Here is a 24,055-nt window from a genome sequence, read left to right on the forward strand (position 1 = left end):
TATACCACATATTTTATGCATGCATCATTTGACAAATGTTTGGGTTGCTTTTACTTTTTGAATATTATTAGTAATGCTGCTTTGAAAATGTGTGCACAAGTTCTTGTATGGATGTATGTTTTCAGTTCTCTTAGGCTATATAACTAAGAGTGAAGTTGTTGGGCCACGTGGCACTGTAGATCTAACATTTTGATGATTTGCCAAACTGTTTTCCAATGTTGCTGCAAAGTTTTAAATTTCTATTAGGAAAGTATGAGGGTTGCAACTTTTCCATATCCTTGTCAACCCTTGTTACTGCTGTCTTTTTTGTTATAGTCACCCTAATGAGTATGAAGTGGCATATTATTGTGGTTTTTATTTGCATTCCCCTAATGACTAATGATGTTGAACATGTTTTCATCGAGTTATAAGTCATTTACTTATATCTTATTTCTAGAAATATCTATTCAAATTCTGTGCTCATTTTTTAAATTGGATTATTTGGTGTTTTATTGTTGAGTTATGAGAGTTCTTTATATATCCTGAAGTATTGTTGTTATTGTTGTTTAGTCACTAAGTCATGTCCAACTCTTTTTGTGACCCCATGGACAGAGAGTAGCCTACCATACTTCTTTGTCCATGAGATTTCCCAGACAAGAATATTGTAGTGGGTTGTCATTTCCTTCTCCAGGGGATCTTCCCGACCCAGGGAAGTCTCTTGCATTCGCAGGTGGATTCTTTAGAACTGAGCTAGCAGCGAAGCCCCCATATCCTAAATACTACTCTCTTTTTAGATGTATGATATGCAAATATTTTCTCCCATTTTATTGGTTGTATTTTCATTCTGTGATAGTATCCTTTGACATGCATATTTTTAGTTTGATAAAGTCCAGCTTATTTTTTCTTCTGTCACTTTTGCTTTTTAGTGCCATATTGAAGAAAGTACTGCCTAACCCAAAGTCATGAAGATTTACTTATAAGAATTTTATTATATTAACCCTATCTTTACGTCTATGATACATTTTATGTAAACTTTTGAGTACGGTGGGAGGAAAGGTTTCAGTGTCATTCTTTTGCATGTAAATATATAATTGTGACAGTACAATTTGTTGAAGAGACATTTCTTTCCACATTGGACCGTCTTGGGACCTTGTTAAAAATCAATTTACCACAAATATAAAGGCTTGTTTCTGAACTCTCAGTTATATTCCATTAATCTCTGTGACTGTCCTTATGACACTATCATACCTCCTTCTGAAGCCTTAATGTCAAATTTAAAGTTGTAAAAGTTGTGTCCTCCAATTTGGTCCTTCTTTGTCAACATTGTTTTGGCTATTTTGGGTCCATATGAATTTTAGGAGTAGCTTATTAACTTGGGGGATTTTGACAGAGATTTCACTGAATATGCAGATTAAATTATAGATTATTGCCAATTTAGTTATATTGGTTTTTTTGGTCCATGATATGAAATATCTTTACGTTTATTGATTTCCCCCCTAATTATTGTAGTCTTTAATATAGTATTCTTTCACATCATTGCAAAATTTATTCCCAAGTATTTCTTTTTATGTTATTTTAAGTAGAATTGCTTTCTTTATTTGGATTTTAGTATTTTAATTGATAACACAATTGATTTTGTTTATCTTATATTGTACAAACTTAATAAAATTCTTATTATTTCTAAAATTTATAGTCACTTCCTTAGAATTTTCTATAAACAAATCTAACTCATCTGTGAATAGAGAGGTTTTACTCTTCCTTTCCAATCTACCTTTTATTTTTCAGGTGAAAGAATTTTATGTCATGTCTTTAAAACCACAAAGACACTATGTTCTTCATATAAAATACATTAGTACAGATAACTATGCTTTCTTGAAAGTGGTTATAGAGAACTTCTTAAAGAAAAATGAACTCCAATATATAGTTTCTGTGAAGTTGCTTGGGAAAAACTCACATCTGAACTGATTCCTAAAACATACCACTCCATTCCACCATTCTGCATCTTTTGGTTCAAAGTATAGAATATCATCATCAGTATATGCTCTTGCATTCTTACATGTATGATAATACATGTATCAGTTCAGTTCAGTTCACAGTCTCAAGAGTCTTCTCCAACACCTCAGTTCAAAAGCATCAATTTTACAGCTCTCAGCTTTCTTCATGGTCCAACTCTCACATCCATACATGACTACATGAAAAACCATAGCTTTGACTACATGGACCTTTGTTGGCAAAGTAATGTCTCTGTTTTTTAATATGCTGTCTAGGTTGGTCATAGCTTTTCTTCCAAGGAGCAAGCATCTTTTAATTGCATGGTTCCAGTCACCATCTGCAGTGATTTTGGAGCACAAGAAAATAAAGTCTGTCACTGTTTCCATTGTTTCCCCATCTATTTCCCATAAACTGATGGGACCAGATGCCATGATCTTCATTTTCTGAATGTTTAGTTAGTCTAATACATATATAGACTGATTTATTATTTAATGTTCCATTGGTTCATCAGCCTTTTCTGTAAGTTCATCAGCAGGTTGAGTAGGCTGTGTCTTTCTCTGAAGTCTTTCTTCAAGATCTTCCAGAAGTGGAGACATATCATCATCACCATATACCAGAAATTCCAAGTCTTTACCAACAATTCCACTGAAAACATTCTTTGTAGTTAGATCCTGTCCTGCAGGAAGTGTCTCTCAGAAGGCATGCAGACCATGTTTACCCAGTTCATTCAAATTGCACTCCAAAAACTTTGACATATATCTCTCCAAGTAAGTACAAGCTGATTGAGAATGGGCTCCAGTGGACATAGCCCTTCAGTCAAAATAGTTAGCAGATGGACAAATTTGGAAAATGTGAGGGCCCGTATCATAATCAACAATGAGAAGTCCAACATCATATGGTCTTCAGCCATATCACTGCATTGGTATTTGGGTTTTGCTTCCAATTAGAGATACAAGACAAGGCACAGGAAGAGGTCTGTCAAATACAAATCTGGAATCCAAACACTCCTGGCACATAAATTTACATAACATCAGCAGTAAGTCCTGCAACTGAAATAGCAATACTGTTATCAACAAGGAACATTTTTTTCTGATGAGCTGCAAGTTCTGATTTTGCTCTCTTCCAATGCAACCAACACTGAATGAGGGTTGTTTTTTTTTTTTTAATTTCAGATAAAAAACCGTGGCTGAACCTTGTTTGACAGCTCCATTGCATATTCAGTTTGATGAATCCTGCCCTGAGGACTCCAATCAGTGACATCATTTTCATACTGGTTGCAAAACATGGTTACAGTGCGATTCTGGCTTTGGCCTCCTGCAAATCTGCAGATCAAGCAGCTGATTATCTTTTATTAATATTTCCTCATCTGAACTAACTGTCCTGACTAGAACCTATAGTTTGATGCTGCAAAAATGTGGTGAAAGCAGACACACTTGTCTTGTTTCTGATTTTAAGTGGAAAACACTGTCTTTCTATACTAAATTTGATGTTAACTGTGTTCCTTGGAGACTCCATCTATCAGGTTGAAGAAGTTTCCTTCTATTCATAGTTATGCAAGTGCTGTTTTATCATAAAAAGATAATAGGTTTTTAAAATTATTTTTTAAAATTTATTTTTAATTGTCGGAAAATTGCTTTACAATGTTGTGCTGGTTTCTGCCATACAAAAACATGAATAGGCCATAAGTATACATATATCCCCTCCCTCTTGAAACTCCCTTCCACCTACTACCCTATCCCAACCCTCTAGGTTTTCACAGAGTACCAGGTTGAGCTCTCTGTGTTATATAGCAACTTCCACTAGCTATTTATTTTACATATGGTGATGTATATGTTTCAATGTAGCTCTCTCAATTTGTCCCACCTTCTCCTTCCCAGCTGTGTCCACATGTCTTTTCTCTATGTCTGGGTCTCAATTTCTGGCCTGCAAATCAGTTCATCATACCATTTTTTTCTAGCATATGTATACTTTAATATACAATATGTGTTTTTCTCTTTCTGACTTACTTCACTCTGTATAACAGGCTGAAGTTTCATCCACCTCAGTTCAGCTAACTCACATCTTTCCCATTTCATGGCTGAGTAATATTCTATTGTATATATGTACCACACCTTCTTTATACATTCATCTTTGTAAATAGTGCTTCAGTGAACAAATTAGGGTACACATGGGGAACACAATTGTGGTACATGTGTCTTTTAGGATTGTGGTTTTCTCAGGGTATATACCCAGTAGTGGGATTGCTAGGTCATATGGTAGTTTTATTCCTAGTTTTTAAGGAATCTCTATACTGTTCTCCATAGTAGCTGTATCAGTGCACACTCCTACTGACAGTGCAAGAGGGTCCCCTTTCCGCCACATCCTCTCTAGCATTTATTGTTTGTAAATTTTTGAATTATGGCCATTCTGACTGGTGTGAAGTGATACCTTATTGTAACATTCATTTGCATTTCTCTAATAATGAGCAATGCTGAGCATCTTTTCATGTGCTTATTGGCCATCTGTATGTCTTGCAGAAATGTCTGTTTAGGTCTCCCACCCATTTATTGACTGAGTTGTTTGTTTTTCTGATATTGAGCTTCATGAGTTGCATGTATATGTTGGAGATCAATCCTTTCAGTTGCTTGATTCACAGTTATTTTCTCCTATTCTGAGATTTTAGTTGCATCTTGTTTATAGTTTCCTTTGCTGTGCAAAAGTTTTTAAGTTTCGTTAGGTCTTAGTTTTTGGGGTTTTTTTTTTGTTGTTGTTGTTACTCTTGGAGCTGTGCCAAGGAGGATCTTGCTTTGAATTTTGTTAAAGAGTGTTCTGTCTGTTTTCCACTAATTTTCACAACATTGATTCTTTCAATCCAAGAACATAATATAGCTCTCCATCTGTTTGTACTGTCTTTGATTTCTTTCATCAGTTTCTTATAGTTTTATGCATGCAGGTCTTTTTTAAGTGAGTTTATTTTTGTTTGTAGGTAGGTTAAACTTTATATAGGTTTATTCCTAAGTATTTTATTATTTTTGTTGCAATGGTAAATGGGATTTTTTTAATTATTTTTTTCTTTCTGATTTTTCCTTGCTAGTGTATAGGAATACAAAGGATTTATGTGTAATCATTTGGTATCCTGCAACTTCACTAAATTCATTGATGAGCTCTAGTAATTTTCTTGTTATATCTCTAGTTTTCGATGTATAGTATTTTGTCTTCTGCAAACAGTGAGTCTTCTTATTTTCTAGCCAGAATTTCCTTTATTTCTTTTTTCTTCTCTGATTGCCATGGCTAAGACTTTCAAAACTATGTTGAATAATAATGGTGAGAGTGGGCACCCTTGACCTTTTCCTGGTCGTAGGGGAAATTTCGCTTTCAGTTTTTCACCATTGAGGGTGTTTGTTGTAGGTTTTTCATATATGGCCTGTTGAGGTAAGTTTCTTCTATGCCCATTTTCTAAAGCATTTTTACCATAAATGGGTGTCAAATATTGTCAGATGTTTTTCTGCATCTGTTGAGATAGCCATATGATTTTATCTTTCAATTTGATAATATAGTGTATCACAATAATTAATTTTCATATATTGAAGAATTCTTGCATCCCTGGGATAAATCCCACTTGATCATCATGTAGGAACCTTTCAAAGTGTTACTGGATTCGGTTTGCTAGTGTTTTGTTGAAGATTTTGGCACCTGTGTTCATGATTGATATTGGCCTGAAACTTTATTTTTTGTGTGATATCTTTTTCTGATTTTTGTATCAGGAGGTTGGTGGCCTCATAGAATGAGTTTGGGAGTTTGGGAGTGCAATTTTTTGTAAGAGTTTGAGAAGGATTGGTGTTATGTCTTCCCTAGACATTTGATAGAATTCACCTGTGAAGCCATCTGAACCTGGTCATTCACTTTTCGGGATCATTTTGATCGCAGTTTTTATTTCATTGCTTTTCATTGGTCTATTCATAATTTCTATTTCTTTCTGGTTCACTTTTGAAGGTTATACTTTTCTTAGAATTTGTCTATTTCTTCCAGGTTCTCCATTTTATTGGCATATAGTTGTTCACTGTAGTCTCTTATGATCTTTTTATTTCTGTTGTTCGTTGTAACCTCTTTTTCATTTTTAATTTTATTGATTTGATTAATTTACCTTTTTTCGTAATGAGTCTGGCTGATGGTTTGTCAATTTTGTTTATCTTCTTATAGACCCTGATTTTAGCTTTATTTATCTTTGCTATTGCTTTCTTCATTTTGTTTTCATTTATTTCTGCTCTGCTCTTCATGATTCCTTTTCTTCTACTATTTTTGGGGTTCTTGTCCTTTTACTAGTTGCTTTAGGTCTAAGGTTATATTGTTTATTTGATGGATTCCTCGTTTCTTGAGGTAGGCTAGTATTGCTATAAATTTATCTCTTATCACTGCTTTTGCTGCATCCCATAGGTTTTGGATTATCATGTTTTCATGGTCATTTGTTTCTAGATAATTCTTAATTTCCTTCTTCAGTGAACTCTTGGTTATTTAGACACATATTGTTGAGCCTCCATGTGTTTATATTTTTTACAGTTTTTATTCTTTTAGTTCATATAATATTTTGGCCAGAAAAGATATTTGATATGATTTAAATTTTCTTAAATCTACACAGGCTTGATTTATGAGCCAAGATGTGATATATCCAGGGGACTGTTCTATGTACACTTGAGAAAAAAAGTGCATTCTGCTGCTTTTGGATGGGATGTCCTGTAGTTATCAATTAAATCTATCTGGTCTAATGTGTGATTTAAGGCTTGTGTTTCTTTATTAATTTTCTGTCTTGATGATCTGTCCATTGATGTAAGTGGGGTGTTTAAGACCTCTTTTGTTGTTGTGCTACTGTTGATTTTCCCTTTAACATCTGTTAACATTTTCCTTATATATTGAGGTGCTCCTATGTTGAGTACATAAATATTTACATTTGTTATGTCTTCTTGAATTGAATCTTAGATCATTATATAGTGTCCTTCCTTGTCTCTTGTAATATTTATTTCAAAGTCTATTTTGTCTGATATGAGAACTATTTTTCTGGCTTTCTTTTGATTTCCATTTGCATGGAATATCTTAAACATCCTCTCACTTTCAGTCTGATGTGTTCCTAGTTTTGCAATGGGTCTTTTGTAGACAACATACACGTGTGTCTTGTTTTTGTATCCATTCAGCCAGTCTATACTATTGTTTGGAGTATTCAATCCATTTACATCTAAAGTAATCATTGATATATATATATATATATACACACACACACATATATATGTTTATGTAAGTTTATATATATATATATTTATATAAGTTAATAATATATATGTGTATATAAGTTTATATATGTGTGTGTGTATGTATATATATATATATATGTTTCTATTGGCGTTTTTAATTTTGAGAGTTTGTTTTTGTAGGTCATTTTCCTTCTCTTGCATTTCCAATCTAGGAAAATATCTTTAGCATTTGTTGTACTGCTGGTTTGATGGTGCTGAATTCTTTTTAACTTTTGGTTGTCTGTAAAGCTTTTGATTTCAACATTAATTCTGAATGAGACCCTTGCTGGGTAAAATAACCTTGGTTGCAGTTTTTTTTTTTTTCCTTTTCATTACTTTAAATTTATTGTTCCACTCTCTTCTGGACTGTAGGGTGTCTGCTGAAAAATCAGCTATTTACCTTATGGAGATTACTTTGTATGTTACTTTTTCCTTTTCCCTTGCTTCTTTTGATATTTTTCTTTGTGCCTCATTTTTGCTAGTTTTATTAATATGTGTCTCGATGTGTTTCTCCTTGGGTTTATCCTGTTAAGTCTGTCTTGGACTTGATTGACTATTTTCTTTCCCATGATAGGAATGTTTTGACTATAATCTCTTCTAATAACTTCTTAAAGCATTTCTCCTCTTTCTGGGACCCCTATAATTCAAACATTGGTGTATTTAATATTGTCTCAGAGTTCTAAGACTCTCCTCAGTTCTTTTCATTTTTTTTCTTTATTCTGATCATCAGCAGTGATTTCCACCATTCTATATTCCAACTCATTTATCCATTCTTCTGCTTCAGTTTTTCTGTTACTGATTTCTTATACAGTATTTTTAATTTGTGTTGTTCATCACTGTTTATTCTTTATTTCTTATATGCTCATGTTAAATGTATTAATAGATTCTTGCATTTTCTCCATTCCATCTTTAGATTTTGGAACATCTTTACTATCATTTTTAAGAATTTGTTTTTAGGTATTTTGCCTATTTCCTCTTTGTTTATTTGTTCTTGTGTATTTTTATCTTGCTCCTTCATCTGCATGATATTTCTCTGTCTCTTCATTTTGTCTAACTTACTGTGTTTGAGGTCCCGTTTCCCCAGGCTGTAGGGTCATAGTTCTTGCTCTTTGTCTCTTCCTCTGGTTGGTGAGGTAGATCCAATGGCTTCTTTTGGCTTCCTGTTGGAAGGAATTTGTGCCTGCATTCTTGTGGGATGAGGTGGGTTTTCTTTCTCTGATGGTCATGGCTGTGTGAAATAGTGTGTTATAGGTTGTCTGTGGGCAGCCTGTCTGCTAATGATTGGGTTTGTGTTCCTGTCCTGATTTTTGTTGTTTCAGTGAGGCATCCAGAGCTGGGTGCTCTAGGCCATTGGGTGGTTCTGGGTCTTGGATTTGGGCAGAGGACCTTGTGGGAGATTTAACACTCCCTGTGGCCAGGAGTTGTCTGGGGATCTAGCATCCTAGACTCAGCATACTCACCCTTGAGGCTCAGGTTTGTCTTCTGTTCAGTAAACCAAGACCCTGCTAACCGAACATTAGTCATGGCAATGAAAGTGAAAGGGTTAGTCACTCAGTCATGTTGACTCTTGCAACCCCATTGACTGTAGCCCACCAGGCTCCTCTGTCCATGGTAAGAATACTGGAATGGGTTGTCATTCTTTTCTCCATGGGATATTCCCAATGCAGGGATTGAACTTGGGTCTTCTGCATTACAGGTAGATTCTTAACCATCTTAGCTACCTGGGAAGCCCTAGTCATGGCAATAATGGGGATTAAAACAAATAAACAAAAGAAAACCCACAAATAAACAAGAAAAAAAAATTGAAATCCAGACAATGGTAAAAGCAAAATCAGACAAAGTGAATCAAAAACAGGGGAATACACACAAGAAGCCAAAACAGGCCAAAGAAAACAAACTAGAAGAAAGTGACCTGATGAACAAAAGAAACCAAAATGATATCCACCAATTAAAAACAAAACTATCTAAAACATAAATCCAAACAGAGTGTCACCTGAGGAATAAAGCAATGAAAACAAAACAAAAATGAGAAAAAAAGATAGAAAAGCAAAGTTAAATACAAGCATATAGAAACACACACACACACACATATATATAAATTAAAAAGCGCAACAATAAAGAACCAAAAAAATCCAAGTAAAACAACAAACAAAAACACAGAATAGCATAAAGCCAAAGTAGAACTGTATAATAAAAATGTGGCTAAAATATTCCCAAGAGCCTAAATAGAATAATAATAATAATAAAACAACCACAACAGAGAAAAAAAAGAAGGGACAAAAAAATAGAAAAAAAAAATCCAGAACTAACAACAGAATAAATCAAAACATAAAAATAACAATAAATATGTTCCTAGAGTCTCAACTCTCAAAACCCTTGCCCCTGCTGTGAGCCACAGCATGTCTCTACCTTTCTGGGAGGCCCTTTAGTACTGGGGAGGGCTGTTCTCTAGACCTGCTGTGGGGACACCTCAGACTTTAATTTGGCATTACTTCCACTTGTGCTTGCCTCTAATGTCCACAGCTGTCAGAACTAGAGCATTTTCTTTTATGGGAACACTTGCTGTCCTTTTACATATTCCTTGCAGACAGAGTCTATCTAGTTGATCATGTGGATTTAATCTGCAGCTTGTACAACTAATGGAAAAGTTTTTGATTCTCTTCCTTAGTTGTTCTGCCCCTGGAGCTCAATTGTAGTTTTATCCCTACTTTACATGTGGGTCATCCACAGGGGTTTTACTCCTGAGACTGCCCTGGAAGAGTTGGATCTGCCCTAGTGAGGACTGGGCATGGAGGTGGCATGACTGCTTGGATCACAGGAACCTTGGCAGCACCAGGTGTGTAGGGAAGCTAGAGGTCATAGGTGCATGAGATATGACTCTGTTATGATTCTTCTCTAGTCTCAGGCAGTTGACACTCAAAGGGCCTCCACCCGAATTGCACATGCTGCTGCTGCTGCTGCTAAGTTGCTTCAGTCCTGTCCGACTCTGTGCAACCCCATAGACAACAGCCCACCAGGCTCCGCCGTCCCTGGGATTCTCCAGGCAAGAACACTGGAGTGGGTTGCCATTTCCTTCTCCAATGCATGAAAGTGAAAAGTGAAAGTGAAGTCGCTCAGCCATGTCCAACTCTTAGCGACCCCATGGACTGCAGCCTACCAAGCTCCTCCGTCCATGGGATTTTCCAGGAAAGAGTACTGGAGTGGGGTGCCATTGCCAAGAACGCTGGAGTGGGTTGCCATTGCCCTATCTGGAATTGCACATGGATCCGTATATTCTTTCCAGTGGTCAGGGACTTCTGCTACTATTCAGCCAGTGTTCTGTGAGAAATGTTGCATCTGTAGATGTGTTTTTGGCGCATCTGTGGAGAGAGATGTACTCCACATCCACTTATTCCTTCACTATCTTGACCTTTCAGGATTTTGGATTTTGTTAGATGCTTTTTCTCTGTCTATTGAGGTAATCATGTGGTTTTCTTTTTCCTTTATCAATATGATATTATTTTTATTTATTTTATTGATTTTTACATATTAAATTAATATTCTTTATAGTGTGTTATCTTTTAGTTTGCTGATAAATTCAGTTTGCCAGTATTTTGTTGAGCATTGTTTGTATCTATATTCATAATGAATATTCATCTGTAGCTTCATTTTTTGTTATTTTTCCCCCCTGAATATGGTATCATTGTATTATTGGCCTCATAGAATGAGTTGAAGTGTGTCCCTCTTTTTCTACTTTTGGAAGAGTTTATGAAGAGTCAGTGTGATGGTTGATTTACTTTATTGATTTTTAATTCAAGCACCATTTGTAATAGATCTATTTAATTTTCAATCAACTCTTTTGCCAATTTCAGTAGTTTTTCTTTTTTGTATTGTTAGGTATTTGTCCATCCCATTGCATTTATCTAATTTATTAGCATACAGTTGTTCATAGGATTCTCACATAATTCTTTTTATTTTTGTATGGACAATACTGATGCCCCCTCATTCACTCCTTATTTTTGTAATTTGTGTCTTATGTTTTTTGTTGTTTAGTGTGTCAGTTTTGTTGATCTCATCAAAGAAACAGCTTTTGGCTTCATTGATTTTATATTGTTTTTCTCTTCTCTTTTTCATTTATTTCCACTTTCATATTGATTATTTCCTCCTTTCTGCTTGCTTTGGGTTTCCTTTACTCTTTTTCCAGTTTCTTAGGTTGGGTAGTTACTGATTTTAGAATGTTCTTCTTTTTTTATTATATGTAGTTACACACAACTTTACTTGCATTCTTCAAGTTTTGGTATGTCGTATTTTTGTTTTAATTAATCTCAAAATATTTTCTAACTTTTCTTGTGATTTCATATTTTACACATTGATGACTTAGGAGTGTGATGCTTACTTTCTATACAGAGCCTGAGCTATTATTTCATCTTTATTTTTCAAAATAAAGTTCATGCTTTCATAGTTTATGCACAATTCATCAGTGATTTTTGAGGGGGGTGCATAAGAAATGAGGAGACATCACAGTTTTAGTTTTTCCAAAAAGCTAGGCATTTGTACCAATACTACTTGTTGTATAGAATATTTGCTTGATTGCTTTGAAAAAAGGCTTTTACATTTCACTAGATTTTTTTAATGTATTTGAGTTCACTCATGGGTTTTATTTTGTTTCTTTTTTTTCTGTCTGTGTATATGTTATGCAGTTTCAAAGCAATTCAATTATTTTGTTTTTCTAATATACTTAAATATCAGGTCGAGGTAATCTCCATAAATTGTTTTCTTTTCACAACTTTTCTTCTGCATTCATATAGTTATGCTACCAGTTGAACTTTAATACAATTGTGTCATGTTGACAAAAAAAGTACCGTTGTCATTTTGATTGAGATCTCATTGAAATACAGCTGTATTTCTGAATGTTGACATTTTAACATGATCAATTGTCTATCTAAAATTGATGTATTTATTTTCATTTATTTTTATCCTTTTATTTCTCAGAGTAGTTTTAAAGCAGGCTTTATATTTATCCTGCATATTTATCTTAAAATAGCTTCAAGATATTGTATTTAGGTTTGTTTGCTCCTATAGATTTTTCCATTTGATTTTCTGAATTTTTCTATTTTTTTAAAAATGTAAAATCTGTTCATTTTTAATGTATTAATATTGTAACTGGACAACTTAATGAGTTCTTTTTTCTTTACTTTTTACAGTAACTTATTGGATTTTCTAAGTATATTGTCATTTTACTTACAAATAAGCATAATTTGACTTAATCATTTTAAATAATGAGTCCTCAGTATTTTTTCCCTTTTGTCAGATATAATCATCTAATACTTACAAAACAATTTTAAGAAATATTTTGTAATTAGATTCATTGTATTATTACTGACTTTAATAAAAATGACTCTGTTTCTTCCTTAAGCAGATTATGACATTTAGTCTAAAAAAGTTTATTGTTAGACAAGAATCTATATGTTACACTAGTTAATGAAAAGAAAAACAACCAGCCTTAAATCTGAATAGGATATTGGATTTTTTCCAAATGTTTCTTTGGCATTAAGATAATCACACTCTTCTCTTTGATCAGTTAATTATAACTTGTAGTAATAGATTACATAATATTAAAACATCTTTTGTGTTTGTTTAACATACCATTTCATTCCATTTGCAATAGTTTATTTACATGTTTGCCTCATTCATAAGTGTACTACACTTCACTGTCATTCACAATCTCTCTTTTTTTGTCTCTGCCATTGCTATGCATGCCAGATTATGATCTCTTTGTTATGATGATTGAGTTAATAAAATTTGGAAGCATGTTTTACTTTTTCTATCTGGGAATGTTTAAGCATCAAGATGATCTCTTCTTTAGAGGTTTTCAAATTTTACTATCTGGACTTGATACTCTTTGAGGGCAAGACATAAATTTTCAAATTTTCCATATATAGCTTCCATAAGTTTGTAATATTTTCTGGTGTTGATTTTGTTAACATATTTTCCTAGGAAAAAACCATTCATTCTATTATGTTCATCAAAGTAATTGACATAGAATTTTACAAAATGTCTTTTAAATCTAATGTGTACCTAATTGTAACCATTTTTAAAAGTTCTAATTTTTCGAGGAGGCGGGGCTAAGATGGTGGAGGAGTAGGACGGGGAGACCACTCTCTCCTCCACAAATTTATCGAAAGAACATCTGAACGCTGAGCAAACTTCACAAAACTACCTCTGAAGGCTGGCAGAGGACGTCAGGCATCCACAAAGACAGCGCATTATCTTCAACAGAGGTAGGAGAAATTATAAAAGATAAAAAGAGAGACAAAAGAGTTAGGGACGGAGACCCGTCCCGGGGAGGGAGTCGTAAAAGAGGAGAAATTTCCAAGCACCAGGAAACCCTCTCACCGGCGGGTTTGGGGGAAGATTTCTTATCTCGGAGGGCAACGTAACTGGGAGAAAAAATAAGTAAAACCCACAGATTACGTGCCTAAAGCAACTCCCAGCAAAGAACCCCAGACGCTCGCATAACCTAAACTGTGGGGCAGCCAGAGAGAGAGAACTATCCGGTGAAAATCCCAACTCTAAGGCACTGCCGGCCCGCTCACAGAACAAAGGACTGAGCGATACCAGAGGAGAGCTAGCCGGCTGCCGACCGCCCCATCCCCCGCAGGACACAGCAGGCAGGCGGGGCCCGCCAGAGCCGAAAAGGGGCAAACTCAGCCCCAGAGAGGGCACCCCCTACCAAACTGCAAACAGGCTCCCAGTTTGTAAGCAAAGACTGCCTGAGATCCCGGAGGGTCGACAGCCGCCGGGAGGGTTGCAGCCAGAGACCAGCTCCCCAGAACCGACACAAAGCACACCGGAGCCGGGCGCGCCTGTAAACCGAGGCGGGACCAGGGAGGTGATAAGCCGCACCGCCCCAATAGGGGAGAGTGCGCTCACCAAACTCCTGGCCGCCTGAGCAGCTCCGACCGGGAACGGCACGAGCCGTGGGCGAAACCGAGTCTGTGCCTTTGTGGAGTAACCGGGAGCCTGAACCTGAGCGGCTTAGACCTGGGAAGTGCAGGCATCTAGGGCCCACTCCCCGGCCGAGTAACCTGAAGCCTGAGCAGGGTAGACGGGGAAAGCACACACGCCGTGAGTGGGGGCGGACCCAGTGCGGCCGAGACACTGCGAGCTCACCACACAAACGCCAGGTTTGCAGTGTTCCTCCCTCCCCACAGCACGACTGAACAAGTGAACCTAAAGAGACCACCTCCACCCCTTTGTTGCAGGGCGGAAATTAGATACTGAAGAGACCTCCAAACAGAAGCCAAATAAACAGAGGGAAGCGCCTTGGAAGTGACAGGCCAACAGATTAAAATCCCTGTATTTAATACCGACTGCATTGAAAGGGACCTATAGATCTTGAAAAGTATAAGCAGGAACAAGGATCTATCTGAAACTGAGCAGACCCCACACTGCTCACAACAGCTCCAGAGAAAGTCCGGGATATATATATTTTTTACTATTATTATTTTTTTGTTTGTTTGTTTAATTTTTTTTTAATTTTTTTCTCTTCTTTCCTTTTTCTTCAAGTCCTCTATTACACCTTTAACTTTCATTTTCATAACCCACTATTAACTTGCAAAAAAAAAAAAAAAACAACCCTATTTTTGAAGCAAGCTGCATACATATATCTTATACCTTTTGTGTTTTCTTTTTTTACTGTTTTTTTCCTGTTTTACTTTTTTTACTGTCTCTTTTTTTACTGTTTTACTGTTTTTTTTCTTTTTACACTGTTTCCTTTTTTCTTTTTTTTTTATATTGTAAGTTTTATAAGAGTCTAACCTCTACTCTAGATTTTTAATCTTTGTTTTACATATTTGATATCAATTTTGTACATTTAAGAACCCAATCTTTAGGACCCATTTTTACTCAGGAGTGTGATCACTGGCCTGATTACTCTCTCCCCCTATTGATGCTCTTTCTTCTCCCCCAGGGAACCTCTATCTCCCACCCTCCTCCTTCTCTTCTCAACCCAATTCTGTGAATCTCTGAGGGTGATCTGGGTACCGGAGAACACTTCAGGAACAGGATACTGTCCAGATCTCTCTCTCCCCTCTTGATTCCTCCCTTTCTACTCATGCTCACCTCTATTTCCTTCCTCCCCCCTCTCTATGTATCTCTGTGAACCACTCTGAGGGTTCCAGACTGTAAAGCACAGAGGGAAGTGCTTACTGGCTAGATTGCTCTCTCCACATTTGAATTCCCCTCTTCCTCCCCTGGTCACCTCAACCCCCCGCCCCTCACCTCATCTCTCCATGTAACTCAGCGAACATTTCTGGGTATCCCTCACTGTGGAGAATCCTTTCACCATTAACCTAAAAGTTTTATTATTGATGCTGTGTGGAAGGAGAAGTCTTGAGGCTACTGCACGAATAAGATTGAAAGCCAGGGGAAACATTAATTAATAAGAGACCATCCAATAGCCTCCACATATACACTGAAACCAAGCTCCACCCAAGAGCCAATAAGTTCCAGAGCAAGACATACCACGCAAATTCTCCAGCAACGCAGGAACATAGCCCTGAGCATCAATATACAGGCTGCCCAGAGGCACACCAAATCCATAGACATCTCAAAAATTAATACTGGTCACTCCACTGCACTCTAGAGAGCAGAAATCCAGCTCCACCCACCAGAACACCGACACAAGCTCCCCCAACCAGGAAGCCTTGACAAGCCACCTGTCCAACCCCACCCACAGTGAAGAACCTCAACAATAAAGAGGAACATCATACTACCAGAATACAGAAAGGCCACGCCTAACACAGCAATCTAAACAAGATGAAAAGGCAGAGAAATACTCAGCAAGTAAAGGAAAATGATAAATGCCCACCAAACCAAACAAAAGAGGAGGAGATAGGGGATCTATCTGAAAAAGAATTTAGAATAATGATAATAAAAATGATCCAAAATCTTGAAAGCAAAATGGAGTTACAGATAAATAGCCTGGAGACAAAGATTGAGAAGATGCAAGAAATGTTTATCAAGGACTTAGAAGAAATAAAAAGGAGTCAATATAGAATGAATAATGAAATAAAGGAGATAAAAGACACTCTGGAGGGAACCAACAGTAGAATAACGGAGGCAGAAAATAGCATAAGTGAGGTAGAAGATAGAATGATGGAAATAAACGAAGCAGAGAGGAAAAAAGAAAAAAGAATCAAAAGAAATGAGGAAAACCTCAGGGACCACTGGGACAATATGAAACGCCCCAACATTCGAATCATAGGAGTCCCAGAAGAAGAAGATAAAAGGAAAGGCCATGAAAAAATACTCGAGGAGATAATAGGTGAAAATTTCCCTAAAATGAGGAAGGAAATAGTCACAGAAGTCCAAGAAACCCAGAGAGTTCCAAACAGGATAAACCCAAGGCGAAACACCCCAAGATACATATTAATCAAATTAACAAAGATCAAACACAAAGAACAAATATTAAAAGCAGCAAGGGAAAAACAACAAATAACACACAAGGGAATCCCCATAAGGATAACAGCTGATCTTTCAATAGAAACCCTTCAGGCTAGAAGGGAATGGCAGGACATACTTAAAGTAATGAAAGAGAATAATATACAACCCAGATTACTGTACCCAGCAAGGATCTCATTCAGATATGAAGGAGAATTCAAAAGCTTTACAGACAAGCAAGAGCTGAGGGAATTCAGCACCACCAAACCAGCTCTCTAACAAATGCTAAAGGATCTTCTCTAAACAGGAAACACAGGATGTCTCAACACGAACTCAAAACAACAAAGTAAATGGCAACGGGATCATACTTATCAATAATTACCTTAAATGTAAATGGGTTGATTGCCCAAACCAAAAGACAAAGGCTGGCTGAATGGATACAAAAACAAGACCCCTGTATATGCTGTCTACAAGAGACCCACCTCAAAACAAGGGACACACACAGGCTGAAAGTGAAGGGATGGAAAAACATATTTCAGGCAAACGGGGACCAAAAGAAAGCAGGAGTCGCAATACTCATTTCAGATAAAATAGATTTTAAAATAAAGGCTGTGAAAAGGGACAAAGAAGGATACTACATAAAGATCAAAGGATCAATCCAAGAAGAAGACGTAACAATCATAAATATATATGCACCCAACATAGGAGCACCACAATATATAAGGCAAATACTAACAAGTATGAAAGGGGAAATTAACAATAACACAATAATAGTGGGAGACTTTAATACTCCTCTCACACATATGGATAGATCAACTAAACAGAAAATTAATAAGGAAACACAAACTTTAAATGATACAATAGACAAATTAGATTTAATTGATATTTACAGGACTTACACCCCAAAACAATCAATTTTACCTTTTTCTCAAGTGCACATGGAACTTTCTCCAGGATAGATCACATCCTGGGCCATAAATACAGCCTTGGTAAATTCAAAAAAATTGAAACCATCCCAGCCATCTTCTCTGACCACAATGCAGTAAGATTAGACCTCAATTACAGGAAAAAAACTATTAAAAATTCCAATTATGGAGGCTAAACAACACGCTTCTGAATAACCAACAAATCACAGAAGACATCAAAAAAGAAATAAAATTATGCATAGAAATGAATGAAAATGAAAACACGACAACTCAAAACCTATGGGACACTGTAAAAGCTATGCTAAGGGGAAGGTTCATAGCAGTACAGGCATACCTCAAGAAACAAGAAAAAAATCAAATAAATCTACTAACTCTACACCTAAAGCAACTAGAGAAGGAAGAAATGAAGAACCCCAGGGTTAGTAGAAGGAAAGAAATCTTAAAAATTAGGGCAGAAATAAATGCAAAAGAAACAAAAGAGACCATAGCAAAAATCAACAAAACTAAAAGCTGGTTTTTTGAGAAGATAAACAAAATTGACAAGCCATTAGCCAGACTCATCAAGAAACAAAGGGAGAAGAATCACATCAACAAAATTAGAAATGAAAATGGAGAGATCACAAAAGACTACCCAGAAATACAAAGGATCATAAGAGACTACTACCAACAGCTATATGCCAATAAAATGGACAACTTGGAAGAAATGGACAAGTTCTTAGAAAAGTATAACTTTCCAAAACTGAACCAGGAAGAAATAGAAGATCTTAACAGACCCATCACAAGCACGGAAATCGAAACTGTAATCAGAAATCTTCCAGCAAACAAAGGCCCAGGACCAGACGGCTTCACAGCGGAATTCTACCAAAAATTTAGAGAAGAGCTAACACCTATCCTACTCAAACTCTTCCAGAAAATTGCAGAAGATGGTAAACTTCCAAACTCATTCTATGAGGCCACAATCACCCTAATTCCAAAACCAGACAAAGATGTCACAATAAAGGAAAACTACAGGCCAATATCACTGATGAACATAGATGCAAAAATCCTTAATAAAATTCTAGCAAACAGAATCCAACATCATATTAAAAAGATCATACATCATGAACAAGCGGGCTTTATCCCAGGAATGCAAGGATTTTTAACATCCGCAAATCAATCAATGTAATACACCACATTAACAAATTGAAAGAAAAAAACCATATGGTTATCTCAATAGATGCATAAAAGCCTTTGACAAAATTCAGCATCCATTTATGATAAAAACCCTCCAGAAAGCAGGAATAGAAGGAACATATCTCAACACAATAAAAGCTATATATGACAAACCCACAGCAAACATTATCCTCAATGGTGAAAAATTGAAAGCATTTCCCCCAAAGTCAGGAACAAGGCAAGGATGCCCACTTTCACCACTCCTATTCAACATAGTTTTGGAAGTTTTGGCCACAGCAATCAGAGCTGAAAAAGAAATAAAAGGAATACAGATAGGAAAAGAAGAAGTAAAACTCTCACTGTTTGCAGATGACATGATCCTCTACATAGAAAACCCTAAAGACTCTACTAGAAAATTACCAGAGTGAATTAATGAATATAGTAAAGTTGCAGGATATAAAATTAACACACAGAAATCCCTTGCATTCCTATACTCCAATAATGAGAAAACAGAAAGAGAAATTAAGGAAACAATACCATTCACTATTGCAACAAAAAAATAAAATACTTAGGAATATATCTACCTAAAGAAACAAAAGACTTATATATAGAAAACTATAAAACACTGATGAACAAAATCAAAGAGGACACAAACAGATGGAGAAATATACCGTGTTCATGGATTGGAAGAATTAATATAGTGAAAATGAGTATACTACCCAAAGCAATGTATAGATTCAATGCAATCCCTATCAAGCTAACAATGGTATTTTTCACAGAACTAGAACAAATCATCTCACAATTTGTATGGAAATATAAGAAAACTCGAATAGCCAAAGCAATCTTGAGGAAGAAGAATGGAACTGAAGGAATCAACCTGCCTGACTTCAGGCTCTACTACAAAGCCACAGTCATCAAGACAGTATGGTACTGGCACAAAGATAGAAATATAGATCAACGGAACAAAATAGAAAGCCCAGGCTCTACTACAAAGCCACAGTCATCAAGACAGTATGGTACTGGCACAAAGATAGAAATATAGATCAATGGAACAAAATAGAAAGCCCAGAGATAAACCCACGCACCTATGGACACCTTATCTTTGACAAAGGAGGCAAGAATATACAATGGAGAAAAGACAATCTCTTTAACAAGTGGTGCTGGGAAAACTGGTCAGCCACTTGTAAAAGAATGAAACTAGAACACTTCCTAACACCATACACAAAAATAAACTCAAAATGGATTAAAGATCTAAACATAAGACCAGAAACTATAAAACTCCTAGAGGAAAACATAGGCAAAACACTCTTCGACATAAATCACAGCAGGATCCTCCATGACCCACCTCCCAGGATATTGGAAATAAAAGCAAAAATAAACGAATGGGACCTAATTAAAATTAAAAGCTTTTGCACAACAAAGGAAACTATAAGCAAGGTGAAAAGACAGCCTTCAGAATGGGAGAATATAATAGCAAATGAAGCAACAGACAAACAATTAATCTCAAAAATATACAAGCAACTTCTGCAGCTGAATTCCAGAAAAATAAACAACCCAATCAAAAAATGGGCCAAAGAACTAAACAGACATTTCTCCAAAGAAGACATACAGATGGCTAACAAACACATGAAAAGATGCTCAACATCACTCATTATTAGAGAAATGCAAATCAAAACCACAATGAGGTATCTTTCCTCACCAGTCAGAATGGCTTCTATCCAAAAGTCTACAAGCAATAAATGCTGGAGAGGGTGTGGAGAAAAGGGAACCCGCTTACACTGTTGGTGGGAATGCAAACTAGTACAGCCATTATGGAGAACAGTGTGGAGATTCCTTAAAAACCTGGGAATAGAACTGCCATATGACCCAGCAATCCCACTGCTGGGCATACACACCGAGGAAACCAGAATTGAAAGAGACGCGTGTACCCCATTGTTCATCGCAGCACTGTTTACAATAGCCAGGACATGGAAGCACCCTAGATGTCCATCAGCAGACGAATGGATAAGGAAGCTGTGGTACATATACACAATGGAATATTACTCAGCCATTAAAAAAAATACATTTGAATCGGTTCTACTGAGATGGATGAAACTGGAGCCCATTATACAGAGTGAAGTAATCCAGAAAGAAAAACATCAATACAGTATACTAATGCATATATATGGAATTTGAAAGATGGTAACAATAACCCTATATGCGAGACAAAATAAGAGACACAGATGCATAGAACAATTTTATGGACTCTGAGGGAGAAGGTGAGGGTGGGACGTTCTGGGAGAATAGCATTGAAACATGTATATTATCATATGTGAAACGGAACACCATTCCATGTTCGATGCATGAGACAAATGCTCAGGGCCAGGGCAATGGGATGACCCAGAGGGATGGGATGGGGAGGGAGGTGGGAGGGGGGGGTCCAGGAAGGGGAACACATGTAAACCCATGGCTGATTCATGTCAATGTATGGCAAAAACTATTAGAATATTGTAAAGTAATTAGCCCCCAACTAAAATAAATAAATTTAATTAAAAAAAAAGTTCTAATTTTTCATCCTTGTGCTTTCTCCCTAACATTAATATAAAAAGTATAAATGTGGGATGATCCAGAGGGATGGGATGGGGAGGGAGGTGGAAGGGGGGATCAGGATGGGGAGCACATGTAAACCCATGGCTGATACATGTCAATGTATGGCAAAAAACACTACAATATTGTAAAGTAATTAGCCCCCAACTAAAATAAATAAATTTTTTAAAAAAAAGTATAAATGTTACTAACCTTTTTCTAGAAACCAAATATCACTTTTATTTATCAAGTCTACTCACTTTATATTTTAAAATTCACCAATTTTTAAATAGCTAATTTGTGTATTTTATTCTATTTTAAAATGATGTTTTAACTTTATTGCATTTTGGTCAAAGAATGTGGTCTCTACAATACTTTTATTTTCTTTGTGGGCTACACTTGTAGTCAATTCTTCTAAATATCCCATGGTGTTTGAAAGCAATTTGTGTTCTCCAAAGTCATGGTAATGCTCTCAATATATTTATTAGGATTACTTTAATAATTGTATTATTGAAAACCTTTTGATTTTTATTAACTTTTTTTGGTGGCTACCTGCTCTATCATTGGTTAACTGAGGTGAGTTAAACTCTCCTACTATTACTGTCTTCTGCCAATTTAACTTTGCATTTCCTTTGGTTTATAGTTTACATTTTATGATGATATTTGACATACACAGATACATGATAGTTATATACTGATTATATATTTATTATGGATTCTACTTTTATTATTATAAATTGCCCCTTTTATTGCTTTTACTAAATTTTAGGCTTCAATTCAAATTATTCTTTTACTAATGACACAAGCCCAGTTGTCTCTCTTTTATTGGGGGGCAGGGGGGCGAGGTGGGGAATGCCATAGATTTTTTTTTTAACTTTGACTCTTTCTTATTTAGTTTGCTTTAGATGTATTATTTTAATATAATACACAATAATACATATGCTAACTTTATCTGAGAGTCATTTTGTTAGGTAGATTTTTTCCATTTACATATTTCAATAGAATATGTTTTGTATTACATCTATCATTGTAGATTCGTTTTCTATTTTTAGTGGTTTCTTATTTATCAGCAGTTTTTAAACTATAGTTACTGATTTACAATATTGTGTCCATTTCAAGTATACAGCAAAATCATATATACATTCTTTTTCAGATTCTAATAGTTATCTTTTCTTGTGTGTTTTTATGTTTTCCTTCTATCCATTTGGAAACTAAACTTTCTAAATAATATTCTCTTTTTATTTCTTATGGTATATTCATTCATAACTTTAGTTAATACACAGAAGCTTCTTTTTTATTGATTTATAAACTGTAGACAATACTTATTTATCCCCCTCTATTAAAAATTAGCCTAATAGAATGTTTATACTTCTTCTTAATTTCCTTGTTACCACTTTCATTATTATTATTTTATTTATTGTAATGATTGCATATAAGAGTTTACAAAATTAACCATTTGCTCCTTGTAACTTGTTTTACTGTCTGAATGCCTGAAGAATACTTATTTTATTCTGAAATTCTATATTTTCATCAGAATGTTAATTGATGTCTATAAGCTGTCTTTGTTCCCGTGAAATATAGTCTTCTTTTGGTCTATGAAACCAACTTTTTTTTTTTCCAGTTTGAGGAATTTATTAAGTCTTTTATTTTATTTTCCTATTTTTTTTCATTCTCTTTTGCTGGGAAGTCTACTTCAAAGACAAAAGTTTTGCTTATAGTAATTCACTGTTTATCCTCTTAAATAACTAACTTTTCTGTAATTTTGTTAATGATTCTGTGTTTTACTTTGCCTTCACCAAGTTTATTTCAAGACTATTCCTTTACACCTTCACCCATATATTTTGTTTTAACATTTTCTGTTTCTAATTTTTCTTTTTCTTCTGTGATGTTGTTGTTTTGGCCCTCAGTTTGCTTAATTTGCTCTGGAGTCTTCATTTTCATCATATTCAGTTATTTTTATCATCTAGTCTTTGATATCTTATCTCATTGACTTAGTATTCAATTGAATTACTTCAATGGTTTGAAATACTGATAGTATTTTTCTTTCAGTTTTTGTACCATATTTTCTCCAAGAGTGGATTATTCATATCATCTTGAAGTACCTTTCCTTCCTTCTTTCTTTCCTTCCTTGAATGGCTGCAGTATTTTTGCATATCTGCCAAAATATTTGCTTGGATTGTTCACATATTCAGAGTAGATGATCTAATCAAAATCTTATATTTACTCAGATACAATATGAGTGAATTCTTGTCTTCTACCCCACTTTTTCTGAATCTGCTTTTCTTCAGAAGTTTCATTTAATGACTGGATATTGCTAATTTCATTTGCTTTTCTGTGACCTAATAGTTTAAGTAGTGTGGAAAAGCTTTGCTCGGGTTGTGGATAATTTTGATTCAAGAAACTGGACTCTGTTCTCCCTTTTTAAATTTTGATATATATGCCCCATACCTGAGTTCACTGTACCTAGGCTACAGTGTATTGTATTCTTATATATGGAGGGTGCCACTTGACTCTGGATAAGTTTATAATTCAGGGTGGAGCACTGGGGACTTTGTTTCCAACAGACGTAATGAATCCTGTTGTTTATTTTCTCCACCTCACCCTCACTACCTAACAACCATGTTCACTATCCTTCCCAAACGGGATGGAAAAGATAAGTGAAACCCATGGGTTGTGCCTAGGCATTATTAGATTGGGGGGTGGGGGGAGGTTAATTGTCATTCTCTCTGTGAATCCTCTCCTTGGCCTGTCCTTTCC

The 24,055-nt window shown here is 35.6% G+C and overlaps 1 pseudogene; it reads right to left on the minus strand.

Moving 5' to 3' along the window:
• Positions 1-2,459: 2,459 nt before the first annotated feature.
• On the minus strand, positions 2,460-3,256 carry LOC145535456 (proteasome subunit alpha type-1 pseudogene; annotated as a pseudogene).
• Positions 3,257-24,055: the final 20,799 nt, after the last annotated feature.

Source organism: Giraffa tippelskirchi, chromosome X, assembly GCF_054371585.1.
Source record: "Giraffa tippelskirchi isolate mGirTip1 chromosome X, T2T-mGirTip1v1.2.pri, whole genome shotgun sequence".
NCBI classification, from domain to species: Eukaryota; Metazoa; Chordata; class Mammalia; order Artiodactyla; family Giraffidae; genus Giraffa; species Giraffa tippelskirchi.